Genomic DNA, 15,293 nt, shown 5'->3' on the forward strand with positions numbered 1-15,293 from the left:
CCTCCCCCCTCCCTCCCCCCCTCCCCCCTCTTGTTTCACTGCCGATGACTTCCTGCACTTCTTTACCAGCAAAATTGATGACATCAGCTCCTCCTTCCACCCCCCGGCCACTAACAACAGCTCCTCTCTCTCCAAATCGGATTCCCTGCCCCCTGCCATACCTGTCCTCCTTCACTCCCCTCTCCCCTGAAGCCGTCATTAAACTCCTCTTATCTAACCCTGCCACCACCTGCCCTCTCGATCCGATCCCCTCTCCTCTTCTCCAAACTATCTCATCTGACTTATCTCCCTTCCTTACTTCCCACATCAACTCCTCCCTGTCTTCTGGCACTGTTCCGGCCCCGTTAAAAATTGCTAGAGTCAAGCCACTTCTCAAAAAACCCTCCCTGGACCATACCGCCATACATAACTACCGCCCTGTATCCCTCCTCCCATTCATCGCAAAAACACTGGAACGAGCAGTCTCTGAGCAATTATCCCTCCATCTCTCTCACAACAACCTCCTGGATCCCCTGCAGTCTGGTTTCAAGCCCGCCCACTCCACCGAAACAGCCCTCCTCTCTGTCACCCATGCCCTTCACACTGCTAAAGCCTCCTCCCTCTCCTCAATCCTGGTTCTCCTTGATCTCTCTGCTGCATTTGACACGGTGAATCACCACATCCTTCTCTCCACTCTCACTGACCTCTGTATTTTTGGTTCTGCACTCTCCTGTAGCCTGTACTACGAAGCTATCTTAACAGATCCGCGATAAGTCCCTTTGATCTGGTTTGACTGAACAGGATCAAAGCTATCTAGTTAACCGATACTACGACGCTGGTTTTCTACTCGATAACTGAAGCTGGCTTTATCTGGGATCTGCCTGTGCACGCGCACGTTTTTCGCTCGTGCACAGGCGCGCGTCCACGCGAAAGAGGTGCGCTAGCCAATCACATTATGAACAGCTGAGTTGATCCACGCCCACACCCATTTCTACACCCATTTCCTCATTCAATGAAAGCGCAGTGCGTGATCAGAGTTTTAGCGGATATTTAATGTAACCTATGTCAGAATGAAAATCCGCGTTGGATATAATCTGCTGAAGGACTGCTAAAGCTGCCGCTTGTATTCACATCAGTCATTTGATTTACTTTGATCAGCGATTTCTGTCCCCTAAATGTGTAATCTCAGCCTATAAATTTCCACAATCTTAGACCATAGATTTAGAAACGCATGCTCAATGAATAATGATCTCTATCACTCATTATGTGTGTAGTTGCACTGATCGAATAATTAATATATAAAATAATGATAATGCTGATGCCTAATATAAAAGAGAAAACTGCTGAACTGAATTGAGACGATGCGGGCATAGTTTTCATTGATAAAAACTAGCCTATTTTTGCTCATATATTGGCATACAGCCTACAGGACACAGTTCCAGCTGAAACATGCAAGAATTGCCTGCATATTTAGTAGCCTATTGGGGCTATCCCATATTTATCCCATATCTATATTATATGTAGGCTATAGGCTTTTCTGGCATGTAGGAGAATATCACCCTCACTCCATTTAAGGCTCCGTGTATGATATGCGCTGCGTGATTAATAGTGATCATATTTCTCCACGCATCGTTGAGCTGTTAAGACATAAAGTGGTAAGTAGGCTTAATTTAATTATGTAGCCTACAGAGCCACAAATGTTTTTCTTGTTATATTCTCAGTTGACTGCAATCTATTTTTCATATGGCGATCTTATATGAACGGTGAGTGACTCCAGAGAGCCGATTATATGGGTCTGTCATGGATTTTGATCTTATCCTCTGAAGCTAACCTGGTCGCGACCAGGTTAGCTTTGTAGCGTCAGTTGCCATGGTGATTGAAAATTAACTTGCTTTGTAGTACGGCTAAACCAGGTTTAAACTCAAACTTACTCGGATAAGGCATTAAACTAGCTTCGTAGTACAGGCTACTGGTTCACCTCCTATCTCTCCAACCGCTCTTTTCAGGTTCTCTGGTGTGGGTCCCTCTCTAAAACATGCACTCTGAACACTGGTGTCCCTCAGGGTTCTGTCCTTGGCCCTTTCCTTTTTCTTCTTTATGTTAGGTCCCTTGGTCACGTAATCTCTTCTCACGGGTTCTCCTACCATAGTTATGCCGATGACACTCAGCTTTTCCTCTCCTTTCCCCCTTCTTCTGCCACTCAAATTGAGACACGTCTGGCCGCGTGCCTCAAGGATATTATAACATGGATGACAGACCATCACCTTAAATTAAATCTGGCAAAAACTGAGCTACTTTTCCTCCCTGGGAAAGACTGCTCCCTCACTGACCTCTCCATCACTATTGACAGCATTACCGTACGTCCGTCAGAAACAGTCAGGAACCTTGGGGTGACCTTGGACAACCAGCTGTCCTGTCAGCCTTTATTGCAGCGACCGCTCGCTCCTGTAGATTCGGCATGTACAACATCAGGAAAATCCGTCCGCTTCTCACTAGGGAGGCGGCTCAAATCATTGTACAGGCACTGGTCCTCTCACGCCTGGACTACTGTAATGTTCTGCTGGCGGGGCTACCTGCCTCGGCCATTCAACCCCTTCAACTCATCCAAAATGCAGCTGCCCGTCTGGTTTTCAACCTACCAAAATTTTCCCATGTCACTCCCCTTTTCCGTGAGCTCCACTGGCTCCCCATCTCGGCCCGGATCAAATTCAAGACCTTGGTACTGGCCTACCGGGCAGTTCATCGTTCAGCCCCACTCTATTTGCAATCTCTGGTCAGCTCCCAAACATCTCTCCGTCCCCTCCGCTCCTCCACCTGTGCACCCCGACTCGCCTCTCCATCATTACGTGGCCCTGGGGGTCGCGTGTCCCGTTCTAGACTATTCTCCTCCCTAGCTCCCCGGTGGTGGAATGAGCTTCCTCCCTCGGTTAGATTGGCCGAGTCGCTGCCAATCTTTCGCAGGAGACTCAAAACTCACCTTTTTGGACTGCACCTGGACTTCCCTGGAAATGACATAACTTCTTAAAGACAAGTGCAGTTAATTTCTCGCCTGATATTTTAACTCTTGACTCGGTTTGTATGTTGCTAATATGTATTAGTCTTCGTTTTTAAAGCCCCATTCAGTAAGTTTTCCACTGCGCCCTCTGCGTGCAATAGTATCGATAACGATATCGCCGTTCAAAGTCAACAAAACACAGCGCCAGAAAGCTCTATGTACATGTTGTGACATCGGGTACTCACCACGTGATGAAATAATAATGCATAGTCCCGTGAAACATAATTTTCGTAGCAAATCCGAATCGAGTTACTTCCTTGTATTCATTCAGACAGCGCTTCCGCTGTACAGCGCATGCGCGCGTCCTGTTTTTTTTTCTTTTTTCTTGCTACGGGACGGGGCAGACAACTTGCTTAGTCCCAGTGCTGGCCAATGGAGGGCGGTGTGGGATAAATAAAGACGAGGGTCTCCCTATTACAAGTCAATCTACCATGTCCTGTGATTAAAAAGCTCTTATATTACTGTAAAAAATGTCAAAAATCTTACTGATTGGGGCTTTAACTCTTATGGTTGATTATGATTTATGCGTTGACTGTTCATTCTTTGTATTTTCTTGTACCAAATGTGTTTTTGATATATGATGTAAGTCGCTTTGGACAAAAGCGTCTGCTAAATGGAATAAAGTAAGTAAAGTAAAGTATAATAACAGTTTGGATCTCACCTGCAATTACCACTCATCGCCAATAGGTGTCACCCAAGAGAACAAAACTGAAATCTTCGTTATTATCACTTTAAACGATAAAAATTTATTTTTGTTGTATTTTTGTTTTTGTTTTTTTTTTGTTTTTTTTGGGGGGGGGCTATGTCGAATGTAAATCTTTGAAAGTGACTGTGTGGTTGATCCCCCATCAGAAAGTGGAGAAATACACGATCCTAGTGGAGGCCAAAGATCGTGGAGATAAAATCCAGCTCTCCAGCACCAGCACTGTCATCATCAATATAGAAGATGAAAACAACTACCTTCCTGTCTTCACGGGACAAACTGTGAGCAGTTAGCACTTTCCTCTCCTTTCTAGATGCAAGATCACTTAAGACAATGACGCATTTGATCTAGAATTATGATCGCATTTGCCATTTCCATTTCGTCCCAGGGTCCAGGAAGGGTCAAGGAAGGAAAGGAAAAAATGCTTGTGTTGCGTCTCCACGTTTCAGACAAAGACAGCAAAGGTACAGCAGCCTGGAGAGCTAAATACGACATCCAAGGAGACACAAACAACAACTTCAGAATCACTACTGATCCTGAGACCAACGACGGGCTCCTGTATGTAGATAAGGTATGTTTTTCATCACACACATATCCATATTTTCAAAGTAAAGTTAATTGCCAAAATAATGGAAACACCAATATACACGGGCATAAAAGAAGATTGGATCATCAGAAGCTCCCAGAACAGCGTCAGTGGATTATGACATCATTCATGCCCTGTAGGTGGAGAATGGCTTCATATTTCAATAGAGACACTGCGTAACGTGTCATCATTCAGAAGCCACGCCCAAGACAGGGGAAAACAGAACCCCCCCCCCCTCCAATCCTGGCATTCTCCTATGTCTCGTGCATGGTTGCGTGTTGCACAAAAAGATTGTATATACAGAAGATGAACACTCCAACTTACTTCCTTGACAGCTAGATCCACATTTTTCTTCTCGCCAATTCTCAATGGCTTCCTTGTTTTGCTCAGGAGTACAAAAAAACTTTAACTGGCGATGTTTTACATTTGTTGTCTGCACAGCCCACCACACAACAGCTTTTAGCTATGTTTCATTCAAGGAAAATGACGCTGGTGTGTGGAAATGAACGGAGCTTTTCCCCCGTGATGGGCGTGGCTTATTTCATGCAGTGTCTCTATATTAGCATTGACTTTACCCTTTAACTCATTGAGTGCCAGCCACTTTTGGAGAACGGACGCTCCCAGTGCCAGAGTTTTCAGAGCGTTTTCAGTGATTTCTCGAGGCCCACAGAATATTGTGTGATATTACTATATGTAAACACCGAACACGCACAAAGAACGAGCTGGCTCTATTGTATCATCAGCAAAAAAAAGTGTATTGATACCATTTTCCGTTCTTTAGTTATGAGCCGGAGAAGATAGGTCATTTTGAGCAAATACAGGCGTTTCAAATTATTAGCTGAGATATTCCGCCTTTTGTGAAATGAAGCATTTCAAGCACATTCACGGACTCTGAAGATAATATTTTCTGATGTAGTGACGTGGTGTAGTTGTGTGATGCCCTGCGTGCCCCACCCCCCTCTCCCCCCCTCCCCCCCTCAACTGCAAACTCCTCCCTCCCCACACTAACACACAGCCACTCTATTTTCGGAGCGCTCCGTGCCTCCGTTTTTGTTCCCAGCGCACACGGAAATGCCAAACGAGACTGCAGGGAAAGGTTTCGCCCTTCGGCGTCGGGTGCTGCCCTCTGGCGGCTAATCGTGTGGATAAACTATGCAGACAGACAGACAGAGGCAGAGGGGCTCAGTTGTGTGCGCGGATTGACTTCTGTTCGCAGCCAATGTCAGCTCCCGACAGAGCAATCTATATGGCTCTGGCTGCAGCATGCATCGGTTTCTCTTTGATCACGGCTTTTTCCAGCTGTTTTCAGGACCTTTCTGTAATCTGGAGAGCACTGTCGCCACCTAATGAGTCCGTAAAATAGGTTATAGACCTCCAATAGCTACAATATTTGTACAGGAGATGCAGAAGGCTTTGATCGACGTCCCACCGTCAAAAAACGCATTGGACGTCGAAAGACGTCCTTGGCACTCTACGTCACTATTTAATTGGACGTCGAAAGACGTCCTTGGCACTCAATGAGTTAAGGGCTTCTTCGGACCTAAACCATACCAGCACCATGACATCTCATCAGTCAGTATGAGGGCGTTTTCTACAGCAGCGCACACCATGACAGTGCCACTGGTACTCATCTGCTTGTTGAGAAAAGGTTGAAGGATGACTACCCTGACATGACCTTTTCCACTTTTCTGTTGACCGCTGTCTGTGGTCTTTGTGCAGCTCCACTCATAAAGTGGATTTTTGGGGCCGGTGTGCAGCATGCACAGCAGGGCCCTTACATTCCACTCAGTCGCCGCATTTGAGCACGGATTCAGGGCGAGGTAATGTCTTTCCACTTTCCAGTCCGGTAGGTGGCGGTAATGCACCTCTGGCTAATATTGTGGCTAGCTCGTGACAAGGAGGACGCTGCGGCATTAAAGTTGAGAGCCTGTGTCCCAGTTCACTTGAAGGCAACACATCGTTGCCTTGAACCAATGGTGACTGGTGAAAAGTGAAAAAAGCTCTCTCTGACTCTGTCTGCTTCATGTGTGGGCATGCCGACTTTCCCCCCTTCCCTCTCTGCTCGCTCTCTGGCGAGTCCTTCAGTCCTCACTGCAGCACCCCGACACACAGGAGGACAGACACAGCGAAAATGCCAGCGGCTTCGTCTTGCAAGCCGCCCAACGCTTGTAGAAAAAGCAGATGCACGAAGCGAAATATGGAAATATTTTGCTTACGTTGCCGACAGCGAAGGCAAGCCCGTGGACACATCGAAACCAGTGTGTAAAAGGTGCTTCAACGCGACCCAAGCGAAAGGCTCAAACACATCGAACCTGGCTAAACATCTTGCCGACAGGCACCCCGACCTGTTCAAAGAGTTTAAAGACCGACAGGTTAGCGAACGTGAACGATAAACATACATGCCCTCAAATAAGTCGAACGAGTATTGTGTGACAAGCGAACTTGTTTCACTGAAAAAGTCTGCTTGTCACAATAGCCTACTCGTTTACAGTGAAACACGAGGCAATGTGCTCGAGCACAGATATCTGCCAAGGAACAAGTCATGACATGTCAGGTTTAGGGGAGGGGACATCAGATGACTGCATACCATGTACAATATTTAATAACACTATGGTCCTCAATGCCAGTGTTATTAAAGCTTTTACATGGTAAGCAGTCATCTGATGTCACCTATCCTAATATTTACAATAATCCCAATTATAAATGATATACGAATTCATTGTAAAAAACACCTAGCCTACATGTATGGGGGGGGGGGGGGTACACCACATAATAAGCCTACATTTCAATAGCCTACATTTATGTGTGAAAATAATATATATTACTAGATTAACCATAAATCTGGCACTTCATGTTAATGAAGCTTAAACCCAGGATTATTAACCCACATAGGCTACACTACAGCACAGGCACACTACAGTTGATGTGCACTAAAGTAGACTGAACACAAATGACTCAATACACCTTGGCAGAGTTCTGCACTTTACTGAGCACACCGGCCCTACCCAGGCTACACTTACATTTACTCAATGAGCTCATGCCCAAACAAGGCGTTGTCTATCTAACAACAACAATCTGTTATTTAACAGATTGTTGTTGTTGTAATGTTTACATAAACAGGAAATAAAGCTCTCAAAAATATATTTCCTTGTCATCCATATAAGAGCCAGAATGATTTTGGAATGATTACCTGATCAAAATGTGGCAATAAACTTATAAATTTCAGCAAAGCCAACAAAAAATAAAGGCATAATTCTAACACAAAAAGCATTAACATTTCAGCATCTAAATAGACACGCCTTGTTTGGGCATGAGCTCATTGAGTAAATAGACAAAAAAAAAAAAATTAATATTAACTGATAGACCGACAGCAATAACCGAACGACGTTAGCGATGGTTAATCGATTAACGGTTAACCGTTGACATCCCTAGTTTCGACCTGGCCTTGTTACATGTAAAATTAAAGGACTTTAACCATCCCAAGCACCAACTACAGAGTCCCTCCCATAACAATTCTCTGGCTTCTGGATTCAACTCTCTCCCCTCTCTCTCATTGAGATGTCCTCTTCAAAACACAGTAGCCAAAGTAATGGGCAAATGGGTCTAATTTGCATGTTTATACATCGATGACGCCATGCAAACTCACGTTTTAATAGTCTTCTTCTTATCGTGTCCACAAAGAAATGTCAGTTATATTTATTTATGTTAGTTATTACGTTTTAATAGTAGAAATACTGGAAGCAGAAGTTGTTAGCATTTGTTAGCGATACTGAATTAAATGAGGCTAAAAACAACTCTCTGAAAAAAGCACAAATAACACTGTTTTTCCTACCCATTACTCAATGGTGTTTTAGACAAGACTCCAAAGATATTTTTTTCAGAAAAATGTTTTTGGGCCCATTGACTAGGGAGGCACCAAGCCGTCTTTTTCAGTCACAATACAGATAACGATACCTGGACTTTGGTTATCGGCTGATACCGAGCACCGTTCCGATACCGATGTTTAATTAACAAACTGTATTTTACTTTGTGGATCTTTATTCTAAAGTTCAGCGCTAGATTTGACAACTCACGGTGTCAGTCCACACAGTCCCATGTCTGTCTGTCTGTCTGTCTATCTGTCTGTCTGTCTGTCTGTCTGTCTGTCTGTCTCTCTGTCTGTCTGTCTGTCTCTCTGTCTGTCTGTCTGTCTGTCTGTCTGTCTGTCTGTCTGTCTCTCTGTCTGTCTGTCTGTCTCTCTGTCTCTCTGTCTGTCTGTCTGTCTGTCTGTCTGTCTGTCTGTCTGTCTCTCTGTCTGTCTGTCTCTCTGTCTGTCTATCTGTCTGTCTCTGTCTCTCTGTCTCTCTCTCTGTCTGTCTGTCTGTCTCTCTGTCTGTCTGTCTCTCTCATATGGACACAAGTCTTAAGGGAAACAATAATACTTGTATGATAGCGGTTTGCATTTGTGTCTTCAATGTCATTCCTGCTTTATAGTCCAGGCATTTTACGCAAATATGTGGGTCAACCTCACACTAATTGCAACAAAACCAAACTCAACTGATTTTGTATCCTCAATATGTCCTCAATGAAGGAAAAAAAGTGTTAAGGAAATGTATGAAGGGAAAGTTTTGAAAATGACCTAAATATGATGGAAGCCTATGGAAGCCTTTTTTTTTTTTTTAATGTGCCATAAATCTCATCACTTATATCCTGTATGTGTTTTCTGCTTCAAGGAGGGGCAAAAAAAAAAAAAAAAAAGTTAAAAAGTAAATAAAAAAACGTTTTTGGTAGCATCATATAGGTCATTTTCAAAATTTTCCCTTCATACATTTCCTTAACACTTTTTTTCCTTCATTGAGGACATATTGAGGATACAAAATCAGTTGAGTTTGGTTTTGTTGCAATTAGTGTGAGGTCAAGTGACATTTTTACTGGACTATTATATCCCCGCTGTTTTCTTTACAAGTCCCAATCTGCTGCCGTTTCTAATATCATTCAGTGATTTCCTATAATAAGTGTGCTTACAGTATTGCTATAATAACTGAGTCATATAGTAACTGCTTTAGGACGGTATCTGCTAAAGGTTTGTGCCACCACAAATCACATTGCTTTTAGAATGTAGACGGCTATTCCTTTAACCTATAGATTAGGATGTTGATGAAGGCATAAAATAATTGTAAAATGAATTTTGATATTTGTCTCTATACCAATATTCAATCCTCTCTTCTTTGACAGCCAATGGACTATGAGGAAGATGCTCTGAAGAACCTGACTATCACAGTAGAGAACGAAATGCCTTATTACTCCTGCAAAGTCCTGGGACGTCCCACCGCTGGTGCTTGGACATTAGACACGGGGCGGGCACCGCCTCCATCCGCCTGCCATGTGACCGTGAGTGTGGACGATGTCAATGACCCTCCCATCTTCACCCTCGCTGTTAAGCATGTCACGGTGGAGAACACCGCCGTGGGACATCATCTGGAGATGTTTACAGCCATAGACCTGGATGGCACCCATGCAAATGAGTTTGTGTAAGTTGAGGTCACAGCGATATACAGCATAATATTTCATATCCACACAAAAAAGGCAGAATTTCTAAATTAGGATGTCAATGGAAAATCTGAGAATTTCTAACAGTCTGCAAATATGTGCTATTATATGTGCTATTATAGATACATGAAAGAAGAGGATCCTGCAGAGTGGATCACAGTCGACTCCAAGAGTGGAAAAATCACCACAGCAAAGATCATGGACAGAGAGTCACCCTTCATGAAGGACGATATCTATAAAGACACAATATGTGCTGTTGACAGCGGTATGGAGATCTGTTGGCATATGTGTTACACCTGCTACAGCAATCACATTCTCTTTATTATTAACAAAATCAATCATAAAATGAAAATGTACAATGTGTGTTTGTGATTGCCAGGTGTGCCTCCAATGACGGGTACTGGAACCCTCAACATCCTTCTGAAAGACGTGAATGATAATCTTCCCACTCTGGTTGTTAACAACGGGGACGTGTGCCTCTCTGATGACCCCTCACTGGCCAACATCACAGCCTTTGACCTTGATGGATACCCCTATAGTGGACCTTTCCATTTCCAGCTCCTCGGAGATGTGAAGGACAAGTGGAGCGTTGACCCAGACAACGGTGAGCGTTACTTCAGAAGAAGAAGAAAAAACCTCTGGGGGTCAGAAATAGTCAAGATCATAGAAGAAGAATGTCATGACTACTAACATGTCCTTGGTTACTTGATAAACGATGTGTTCACTGTCCAGCGTGTAGTAGGACTAACTAGACTTGCTATGTGCGTGCACGTGATTCACGCGCACGCATGTTAATGAGCAGAGCCTCGCACCCCACCCTGCGACGGGCCTGCTCATCAGCGCCACTCGGCTGACTGATTGTGTATGTGCAGGTTACTCAGTCAACTTGGTGAAAGAGAACACGGTTCATGCTGGACACTACGAGCAGCGTCTGGAAGTGTCCGGCCTGCAGGACGTGCAGCCCACCGTCCACAACCTGTCTGTCACTGTGTGTAACTGCATAGAACCCAACAACCCCAACTGTCGCCACCGCAGAGCTGCTGCCTCCAGAGTGGGAGCAGGAGCCATTGGGATTTTCTTTGTTGCCATGCTGCTCCTTCTCGGTAGGAGACACAACCATAGATCACATTCATAATTACATTCCAGAATAATATATAGTAACTCTATTGTGCGATGTGCAAAAACATAAAACCAATGTCTCTTTCACACAGTGTTCACATTATAGGTTTAGAGGCAAAGCAACTCATGTACTGTATCTCTAAAGTAATTGACTCACTCACTCACTCACTCACTCTGCATGGCACTGTGTCTACAGACCACATTGAGCCGAACTGTGTAGGCTGCTTGACATGTATGACACACACAGTCTTTGTTGTTATTATATTTTCAGGTAACAACAATATAGAATGATTCCTGCTGATTTGGTTTGTGTTCAGTGTGTGGCCATATTCTTTATGTTGCAGGCATTCTGCTTTTGGCTTTTCTGTTGACATGCAAGAGGGAGAGCAAGCTCCTGCCAGATGAAGGTTCAGGAGAACATCTGATGAAATGTAACACGGAGAGCCTGGGAACTGAATGCAAGGTCAATACAGATGTTATTCAAACGCATACGTAGAAAAGCACCCATAACTAATAGTTGCTGTAATATGAAAGATTTTTTTTTTTTTCATTTTCTGGTCAACACTGATGAAGGCTCTGTGTTGAAACGCGTCCATTGATGTCGGTGTGTGACCCAGTGGTATTGCAGAAACTGTGTTGAAACGCGTCCATTGATGTCGGTGTGTGACCCAGTGGTGTGTGACCCAGTGGTGTGTGACCCAGTGGTGTGTGACCCAGTGGTATTGCAGAAAAAACCACTCATTTTAAAATGACCAATTAGCATTAGCATTGATGTGCTGAGTAAATGTCACAGACCCACAGTCATTTTCATAGTTGTATAAGCATTGTTGTCAGTTGCAAAGTGAGGTTATTCTTCGTAGTTTATGAATTATTGTACTATTGTATTATTGTGAATAATACTGATGAAATATAACAGTGTCAAGAATAACATGATTATCTTTAACTGTATGACAGGTGGCTTTACATAACTTAAATCAACACAGTCAAAACGAGCAAGTAATCCAAACACCCGCCAAGTCTTCAGCAACATTGGTGAAGTCAGTAAGTGATGTGACATGTCCTCTAGATTCATTTAATAATAAGCTTATGAAGGCACACTCTATTGTACAGTCACATATTGCAACTCATTCAAGTTATATAGTATTTCAAACGTTATTGAAATCTGATCATGTTTTGTCTTCTGTTTTCCAGGCACCAACTATGGCAGCAGGACCAGCTAGTTCAGAGTATTCCATGTACCAAGGAAACAGTGTAGAAGGTGGACAGTACCAGATAAGGAACTCTGCAAGCAGGGTACTGCAACCTAAAAATGACCCTCTGTGGGATCCTTGTATACTGTATATATCTCAATATATACAACATGTTACTACTGTTGTACTACTACTACTACTACTACAATTGCTATTACTCCTACTACTACAACTATCACTACTATTACTACTACTACTACTCCTACTACTATTACGACTCCTACTCCTACTTAAAGCAAGGAGAAGGAAATCCAATGTAACATAACATCTTCTATATTAATTTACAGGAATAGCCAGCTCAAAAAGGCAGATGAACAGTGACATTAAGTATCTACAAAGTAGCTGAAATGTACAGTACTGTCAAATGTATCAAAATGTTTCATTTTGCAGACATCATCTAAAACAACAACGAGCATGAGAGGACAGAGCTATTCAGAGTATTCCACGTACCAGAGCGGAAGATCTGGACGGTATCAGCAGGGGAAGTCTATGCACACGGTACTGCAGGCTAAAAACAGACCTTTACAATATGAGTCCCTTTTCTGTCACAATATTGCACTTGTGACATTTTTGCTTCACGTTTTAGTAGTGTTAATTTTGTCTGCTATTTTTTTATTTAGTCATAGTCTTAGTCCCGTGTTAAATGTCCTTGTTAGTCTTTATCATATTTAGTCAACCTCATCCTGTTTTTATTTTAGTCGACTAGAAGTTTGAGCATTTTAGTCTCAACTTAGTCAAATAAAACCAAAATAGTACAAATGTATTTACATTGTTAATTAAAGCAAGCCCCCTTTTCCTTTTCTTTGCAATATTCTAGTGTCTGATGTCTTTTTGCCCAAATAACTATTTGCTTCTGATCCCCCAGAGTACAATGACGAATGGCAAATATTCTACATTGGGAGAGAACAGTTATTTATTCTCACATGAAGAACTGCTCAACACACTAGGGAAGGTAATGACAATAGGTTGATCAGTTCTACTTATACAGTTTATATTGTTCATTTTCTAACACTGCTTCTGCTTTTCATCATGTCCTCCTCTGTATAGAGGATGTACACGCTCCAGGCACCGGGAGAGGAGCTGGGTGATTATGCCCCTAACGTGTACGCAGAAGAGGGTGAGGCAGGGACCGTCTCGGAGCTAGATGCTATCTCCATCCCAGAGGTCCCCTTTGACATAGACATGTTCTTGGATGTGGAGCCCAGCTTCAAAACGCTGGCCTCGCTCTGCAGGCCTGATGCCACCACCTCCTAAGCTCAAGGCTGTGCAATGCAAGGACTCTAGCCATGGAAGCATTGTCCTATGATCCAGCTAGGAAAACATTCAATCACATATTCAAATGATGTGTGATACTTTTTCAACAAATTATCAATCCCAAAGTTCACTAGTTATAACAGTGAATTGGGGCAGTGGTGGCCTAAAGGTTAGAGAAGCAAGCTTGTGACTGGAAGGTAATCGGTTCAATCCCTGGGACCGGCAGGATAAATCTGGGTGGGGAAAGTGGAAAAAGCAGCGCTTGCCCCTCCCTCATTACCACCACTGAGGTGCCCTTGAGCAAGGCCCTTAACCCAAACTGCTCCAGTGGAGCTGCTCAGTGGCCAGCAGATCAGACTGTGGTTGTACTGGGCAGCTTCCAGGTGTGAATGTGTGTTTGAATGTGATCAGGGGGCTCCTGAAAAAGAGAGCATTGCTCTCAGTGAGACTCCCCCTGTATAAATAAAGGTTAAATAAAAAATAAATAAATAAAAATAAAAAATTGGTTGCAACACAATTTGCTTTTATAGGTGCCATGAGTTGGGTGACACTGATTTTGGGCTGTTGTTAACACCAATGATATTTAACAGTCCAGGCAAAGTGGAATATGCTTGAATACCGCCGATTTACCACAAGGAATGAATGTTTTAAATGTAAAATATGATTTACATTACAATATGTAACTCACACAGTGCCTGTTGAGACACTGGAGTATAAAATATGAACTGCTGTATAAATGCTTATTTACAAAAATGATCTATAATCAACAAAACTTTGGACAACTCATCTGTTAGTGTGTACGTCACTGTACAATACTTTTCACAAGCAGCTGAATCGGATTCAGTATATAAATGGGAGCTAGGGCTCTGTCTGTTTGTTTGTCTGTCTGTCTGTCCCACTGGTGACAACATCAGTGATGTCATAAATTAACTCTCTCACACACACACAAGGCTATAGTTCAATGATGATGTCACTGATGACATCATCAGTGATGTCATAAATTCCACTGATGACATCATCAGTGATGTCATAAATTCACTCACACTGTCATCAGTGATGTCATCAGTCTGAGGCTCACGAGAGAGACTGAGGGAGAGGGAGAGAGAGGGGGGGACATTGTGCACGTGCCAATAGGGCAGGCAAGGCCACGCAGCAGCCGAGCTGCGGGCAAGGCCACGCAGCAGCCGAGCTGCGAATGCGAGCTGCAGGACGGGCATGCAAGCCTAGGAATCGAGCGCGCGAGATGCCTAGCAATGTAAATAATAATCTGTGTAAAATAAATGTTTGTGTTGAAATTATGATGCATGACATCATAGATAAATTACATTGTTGGAAAGAAAACTTTACACTGTTACACACTGTAATAAAATGTTCTATGTTAGATTGCAGTTCATTACACAGAGCAGCATAGTTACTTAGTCTTTAGCTAGCATTTGTGGTGTTGTTTTTTATTTTTCAACTGGAAATAAGCACCTCGCGGTTGCAGTTTACATGCATGTCTGTCCAGACTCATAAAATATATAGTATAGTGAAGACTTTGAAGGAATTTAATAAAAGGTATTAAGTGTAATATTTGGCTAAATGGAAGTTATCACTATTCCAGTGAGAAACATGCTGTCTTCACTTGGAGACTATTTTGTACAGAGTACAGAGGACTGATGATTTTATAAAATAATAAAATTGCACATGTTTAAACAACATTGTATGAAATTATTTGATTTGCACCATCACCCCCCCCCCCCTGTCAAACCAACAACAATTGAAGAATATTCAAACTAAAAATGTTTGATACTAACTATAAAATATCAACTAATGATT

Source organism: Poromitra crassiceps (assembly GCF_964638095.1).
Source record: "Poromitra crassiceps genome assembly, chromosome: 8".
Taxonomy (NCBI): domain Eukaryota; kingdom Metazoa; phylum Chordata; class Actinopteri; order Beryciformes; family Melamphaidae; genus Poromitra; species Poromitra crassiceps.